The sequence below is a fragment of the Nomascus leucogenys genome, chromosome 13, assembly GCF_006542625.1.
Source record: "Nomascus leucogenys isolate Asia chromosome 13, Asia_NLE_v1, whole genome shotgun sequence".
Taxonomy (NCBI): Eukaryota; Metazoa; Chordata; class Mammalia; order Primates; family Hylobatidae; genus Nomascus; species Nomascus leucogenys.
In genome coordinates this window covers 73848881-73856588 of record NC_044393.1, presented here as the reverse complement: position 1 = coordinate 73856588, position 7708 = coordinate 73848881, and positions in this window count along the sequence as shown.

Sequence of the window (7708 nt, the reverse complement as noted above, 5' to 3'; positions counted from 1 at the left end):
CATACATACACACACACACAATGCACCACCTGGAAAATCACTATAAATATTTAATCATTCTATTTCCATAATGCTCTCTTATGCAAGGACCACTTACAACACAATAGTTTTTAAACATAGTCCCTGTTTTTAGCTAATACTGAATATATCACATAAAAATAGGACAATATGCCCTTATAATGAGTTATTCTTGTTATAACTCATGATTATTAGTACCAGTGTTGGACCTATAGCTAGAGTTTCCAGATTTCCTTCCGTTGCATAAACCCTCTGTACAAAAGAGAGATTTTTTGTATAAACAATGTAAAGAATGTGAATCACTAATATGGAAATTATGTGAATGTGAAAAATATTTATTATGTTTTGGAATATAATATTATTTAACAGTGCCTTAGCCATTTTCAAATGAGGATATATGACTACAAAAAGAATAGAGATGTCCCTAACTCTTCCAGGTAATTAATGAAAGAGTCAGGATTAGAACCCAGGCCTTTTCTCAATATTGTAATATTTATGGGTACCTGATTAAAATATAGTCATTATGATATCAGTGAACAGTATGCTGTAATGGTCTGAGGAGATGTTTTCTTTCCAAATATATTTCTTCGATTAAAATGGCAGGTTTCTAACATTCTTTAAGTGTATTTCCCAGTAACTCTAAATTATAGGAATTTCTGTATAAGCAATTACAGGATAGCAATAAATGACCTCAAAAAACAAAACTCTGGATTGCTTTTGAAAAATGGCACATGAAGTAAAAAGAATTTCAGAACCTGTTAGAAATAAAAATATCTTGTGTCATGTTGCCCCAAAGCCCTGCATATAATGTTGAAGCTTAATTTTAGATTATACAACTTAAAGTTAAGAACTGCCTTGGCTCAGTTTGCTTTGTCAGGCACCCAGCCCGGTGCCACATGAAGAGGGCACATATTAGACACTTTTTGATTGACTGTCTCCAATTATTTTTCTTTCTTTAATGTGATCTCCAAGTCTTTCTTAAATACTGGACTTGTTTCATTTCTCTTCATCTCAAGCCTTAAGAGGAGAAATGCCTTCTCCTCCCACCTTCCGTTTTGTGCTAGAGTCAGGTAAAACTGTTCTCCAGAGATGAAAGCCTAAGTTACAGATCCCCTTATTTTGTGTATGGCCCTCAAAGGCATTCAAGGAAAAAGGGGCAGAAATGATTCAGTTTCCCATAACAGTGTCACAGAAGGGCTGTCCTTCAAACTGATCTCTGATAATTTACTGGGTAAAGGTGTGAAAGCGATATGACTTGGTTCCCCTTCTTACTTCCTCTGCTTTATAGGGCTAGAGAGGAAATCTTTCAATGTATAAAAACCTCGATGGGTTCTGGACACACTATATAATCTTACACAGTTAAAAATCCAAGATCTAGAATAGTTAACAATTTTTATGCAAAACTCTGATATTGTTTAGGGTTCTACCCGCAGTCATTCTACTAGGTTTAGCATGTTGATTATAAGTCTTCACAGTGATGATGTGTACAACTTTTTCATAAAAGTTAGGGAATTTGAGTAGATAAAAGTGTAATAAGGTTTCTGGGCAGGGAGTATTTGTAATGACAGATTTGATTGCAAGTAATTGAACAGCAACTCAACCTTAGTGACAAAGCACTGGAGTATCTTATGGACTCCAAGGACTGAGTGGCAGCTGGATTTCAGGCACAGAACTATGTTCTGGAGCTCGTTGGTTTCTTTTTCTGAGTCTCTTTCATTTGTCTTCCAGGTTACAGGTTGCTTTTCTATGTGCCTTTATCCTCACTGGAAACATATCTACCAATAGCTCCCATGTCATATTTAAACTGAAGCTACTCTGTGCACCCTCTTTCTGTTTTTGTTCCAATTGGAGGAGTTCCAGGTATGGGACTAATTGCTCAAGCTTTGATCAATTTGACAGAGCCAGTATTAGGACAATAAACTGTTGGAGTAGTTGTACCTCCCAGAAAAGTGAGTGTGCCTGGGGGCTGAGTGGAGGTAGTCATGGCCGTAGGAAGACAAAACAAGGGGTCCTTGTGAGTACTTTACACTTTTCAAGAGACTAAAATCAATTCAACAACAGTAACTCACTGAGCAACACCTGCATGTCACTATGCCTTTTGATTTTACATCCATTACCTTTCAGTCATTACAATCTTGTGTGTCAATGAATTGAACACCCATAACTTTTTCTGTCCAGAACCCTTTCTCATACTTGGAAATCTTCTCACCATTCCTGCTTTGATGAACTCACCTCTCTGCATAATATAATTGTGCAGTGTCTGTGGAAGCTGTCTACTATTGCAGGTTGCACATTCCCTCCACATTTAAAAGTTCAGGTATGCTCATCTGACTATGTCACGTTCCTGCCTAGGATTCTGAAACTAAAAAAAAGAGAACTCAGCCTATTTGTCCCTGTAACAACTGATTGTTAATGCATAAATGAAAAGGGTGTTGGCAGGCATATTTTATCATGTATTTGAGATGCAAAGGAAGCTAGAATGCAGTGAGAAAGAAATAAAAATTAAAAAAAAAAAACAGCTGAGTGGTAGAGAGAAGCCAAGACAAGGGATGGATTTGGTTCAGATTCATTTCCTGCACCTCCATTCACCCACTGCACTCCTGTAGGGCATTCTGTAGGGCTTCCTTGGTGGTGGTGCCAGTGGGAGCGCTCTCTGGTTGAAATTCACTGGCTCTTAAGTCCATGTTTCCCTTCATCGTCTCTCTGACCTGTCTCTCCCCATTTCTACTTTCAATTCTATTACAAGCCACACTGTACTACTGTCACTTTTGTAAGTCTATGATGTTGAATTTCAGCTTTGTCCTGGTTTCATTTGGATGTCCAACTCTCCCCTTCCCTCTTGTCCCCCTGTATTCACTTGCAGATCTCAGATTAAAACTTTTTTCTTCAAAAACATCTACTTTGTCCCCTCCCCCAGTCTATATAAGATACTTCTTTATGTCTTCATAGCACTCTATATTTCCCTATTCTAAGAGCTAACTTTGTCATGGTGCCTTCTAATTAAATGTCTACTTACATGATTAAATTGCCTATTACCAGGTAAGCTCCTTGAGGATTTGGGCCATAAACTGCTTTTCTCACCATTGTATATCTAGCCCACCTAGCACAGTATGTAGCACATAGAAGGAAGGCAATAAGTATTGTTGAATAAATGAAGAGATTAATATAGATTTGAAGATCATTAGGCTGGGAATAAGTGGCCAAATAATAAGTATTTTCCTAATTAGGCATTCTTCAAAAACAATATAATGACTAAGTGTTTGTTTGTTTGTTTGCTTTTTTAAGAACAAAAAGTATCAGCCATTGTTCCTAGCAGCACTGAACTGCTTGTAGTTCCATACACGCCATCCTTTTTCTCTTCTCCCAGTCTGCTGATGCCAGTCACTCTGTTGCAACGTGGATTCTTTGTCCTCTCACTTCAGTATCTCACTCCATTCACCTCCTTCAGGAAGCCTCTCAGAATTCCTGACTGGTTTGCCCCTTCCCTTCACTCTCAAAAACCTTGGCTTTCAGTCCAAGTTCTATTTCTATTACACTACATGATATAGGGCAAATAATCTCACCCACTTTGGTCTCAGTTTCCTTATTTCTAAAACGGATGGGAAGTACCGGATGATTGACCTTTAATTGCTTTTTAGCAGTCAAATTTTCTTATAAGTACAATTCTTTTATGAAGTCCAATATTTACATTGATTAAAATCTTATCAGAGATCAAATGTGTCTTTTCTTTATTGAGCTGAAAAGCATCTTGAAATCTTAGAAGGGACACTGCCCACATACTACAAGGCCCCAAAGGCACCACCCTTGTGAACATTTTGCGGTCACTAGGAGGTGCTTCTTTTGGACCACCACAAAGATCTTCTGTCATGTTATCACATGTGTGTAGTCTCTCTAACACAAGAGGAGATAATCAGTTTCCTTGCTGTCTAAAACTCAAAACTAAAGTTTTGTTTTGATGCTCAGGGATGCTCAGGGAAGGATATTGAGTTCATGAAGAAATAAACAGGAAACTAGCTTTGAAAAAGCATTCCATGGACCAGCCGGGGCCTTGGAAGACAATGCAAACACTAGAAACTAGCAATGGCAGGCAATCCAAATTTCATTACCTTGGCCCAAATCTTAAAATTATATTAAGTTGATCATTCAAAATGTCTACATTATCAGGTCAATTTGTTGTGATAATACTGAGTCACACCCTCTCAACATCCTGAGTGAATTTAAAAAACTAAATATAACACAGAGATACTTTTTTCTTTCTTTCTGGACCTCAATCCAAATAAAGAAAATATCCCCTGCAGAAGATTCTAAAAAGTGAACAAGCAAATCAGGAAGATTATACTAGAAAAGCTATTTGTTGTTGTTTTTGACCAGTCTTTAGGGTAGTTTTATAACTCTCACAAAGCAAATATTGTTTTGGTACTATTTATATTTCAACCACTAATCAGGAAAATAATTGCTAAATGTGCCAAGACTCAGGTCTTAGACGTGTTCATTGAATTGATTTCTTTGCTGGAGCTAAAATTTAATAGGTTGCTAGGAGAGCCAAATCAATGGTGTATTATCTTTTAAAATCCCTTCTAACTATCTCAACTTTTCACTTTTCATATAGAAATCCATGCTCTTCCTTACTGACTCTGTATACAAAAATTATTCTGGTCAGAATACTAAAAATTCCAATTTGCTAGCATTTATTATTTGAACCAGGCTGACACTTCTGCAGTTTGGCTTGACTTGCTTTTATTCTAGTGTATTATCCAGTGTCAACATTACACAGAAAACTAATTTAAAGAATAATGCTTGGTCAGAGATGGAGCAACAATATAGAATAAGATGATTTGTTTTAAACAGTGTCAGAAGGAATCTTACTGATGCAGCATACAGCTCGGACCCAAATTCTGGGAGAAGGAAGTAAAATGTATCTTTATATCACATTTATTTTGGTATATCTTTATATCACATTTATTTTGGTATTATAAATATACAATAAAATGTATCTTTATATCACATTTATTTTGGATAATTGTTAAAAAGTTCAGCTTACTATGATTTTTAGAAGATTTATAATTAATGTGCTTGCTAGGGAAAATACACAATTTGAGAAGTCATGAGAGGCTGAAGCCTGAGATGCTCTGATCTCCTGCTACATTGCTATTGGCTGAGGGCCAACTAAGTATCAAAATTATCTTTGCTTCAAAAAGGATGTTGATCAAAAGGTAGGGATGCATTTCACAAGCATTTATCTCTATAAAGAATTATGAAAGGTTGAGAATGTTTGGTTATGCTTGTGTTAATTCGTCTTCAATTTCACCCTTTTGCATTCAAGTTTCTTTACAAACAACAACAACAACAACAATAAACCAAATCCAACCAAACCCAAAGGACTTGGCTATGCAATTAGTGTGCTGGTCCAAGTATGGTTCAAACATATTTTATGTAGCCCAATGGCTACATTTTTGTCTGGAACAAATAAAGGACTATTTTGATTATTGTTGTTTTATTTTAAATTTTAAATACTTTAATTTTGATATTTGATTTTTAAGGTAGACATAACCATATTGGTATTATATTCCAAGCAGTACCATTTCCCACCCATTAATGATAATTCGGCTCTTATATATGGAAAAACAGAAAGGTGATTAATGAAGGTGATCAATGGAGGCTTCCAAACTAACAATTAGTAATTCAGTGACAGACAGGCTGCAACCACAAACTATTTGGAAAACAGACAAATTTTGAATCTCAGAAAATAATAATCTATTGGTGGTATGTTACAGTTTCTTTCAGAAAAATGGCCCTTTTGAATTATCTGAGGCAAAAAAGAATTATTTGAGAAGTGAATTGTGTGCTGGGTAAAGCTTCTGTTCAATGATGTATCTTAAAACTTGAAATAGTAATTTCTCTCATTCTGTAATGTGTGTTATTTCAGCATACCAAACACCAAATGAAGTGTAATAGATTTGATAAAAATGCCAAGGCAGGTAATAATTTACATGTTCTTTTTTTATTTAAAAAAAATCAATAGTATGTATTATAAACCTTGTGAAATGCTGACACAGAAAAAAAAAATCTGTGTTCAAATCAGTTTTCTTTGTATAGATAAATGGCCTCGGATGTAAACCAGACAATGATTAGCTAATTCCTTTTCTGATCTATATTTCTAAAGTAGAATCTACACAAATGAATGAGTTGTGACTATTTTCATTTAAAATTTATAGTTACAGCTGAGCTAAGCTTTGGAAAAATATTTGAAGATGTGTGTTTTTCCTTGTGCAGGGAATGCATTCTAAATTTTCTTATAAACCTATTACTTTACACTTTTATTTACCAAGCATATTCTTTTTCAAGGATTATGTGTTTTTGACAGCATTTAAATTTCACTAAAAACAAAGTTGAACTACCAAGAGCAACAGTAATAAATATTTTATACTTTATGTAGTCTTTTCATATCTACCTAATCCACACAACAACTTGGGTGAGCAGAGCTGAAAGTAGGTATTAGTATCCTTATTATACAGATGAGAAAATTGTGTTTCCAAAAATATAAATAATTGATATTGACCTACGCTCCAATAGAGTGGCTGGAGCTCTCTGGTTTTATTCATGGTCAGAGTAAGTTAGAGAACCAGAACTTGGCAACTATCCAAGTAGGAAGGCATCATTGTTCAGGTTAAGGAAGGGACTACTCATGAATGAGATACCATCACAGACAAACACAGGTAGCTCCTCCTTCAGGACTTTCCCCAGCCACTTTCCAAGCATGGTACCTGAGTTCTGTAGCCCACCACTTTGAGAATGATGCCCAGCTCTGGGCCAAGCATGTGTGAATTACAATGGAGCTTCTAAGGGAGCAGGTAAAGGGATTTTTCCCTGTTTAGCTTTGATTCCTTTCTGTGTAGTGATAGAGATTAGTGACACATTTATGTAGTCTAGAGTAAAAAGGATAGAACATAGCTTACATGTGTAACTTAAACTCTGCGCTAATGAGATGAGAAGGGAAGCGATATCACTGTTTCATTTTGGCAACCTATTTTTCCTGTTCCATTATTAATCCAGATTTCCCTCTTCTAAATTTTTTTTTTAAAGAAACAAGATCCTACAGTTAGAGTAGAAGCTTCCTTCCATCCCATGACCATTCTTCTATTTCCTGAGGTGACCAATATTCTGAAGTTGATGTGTATTTATTCCATTCACATATTTTATATGATACACCATGTAATGTATGCTTATCAAATTGTTTTATGTGCATTTTAAGAGCTACACAAATGGTAGCATTATATAGTTAAGACATCAAGTTCTACGTTTTTCCCTTACATTTATGTTTCTGAGATTCAGTCTTGGTGATACATATAGCCTAGTTTGTCCTTTTTATGAGTATACAAGAAAATATAAATTCAGTGAGAGGAGAACTTTATTTTATTCACTGCTCTGACCTAAGTAACTTGAGCAGAATATTTCTTTAATGAAGTAGTGAATTTGAGAGAATGAGTTAGTGTATATAAATGAATAAATTAATGTACAAGTGAATGTGTGCTATTAGCTTATATTTTTTCCCATTTCTGGCTTTGTCTGATTTTGATATTAAGGTTATTCTGGCTTCATAAAATGAACTGAGTAGCTTTAAACATTTTGTATAAATGTATATTTATTCCGTAGGATATGCTAAGGTCTAGCACTTTCTTCTGGGTAGATC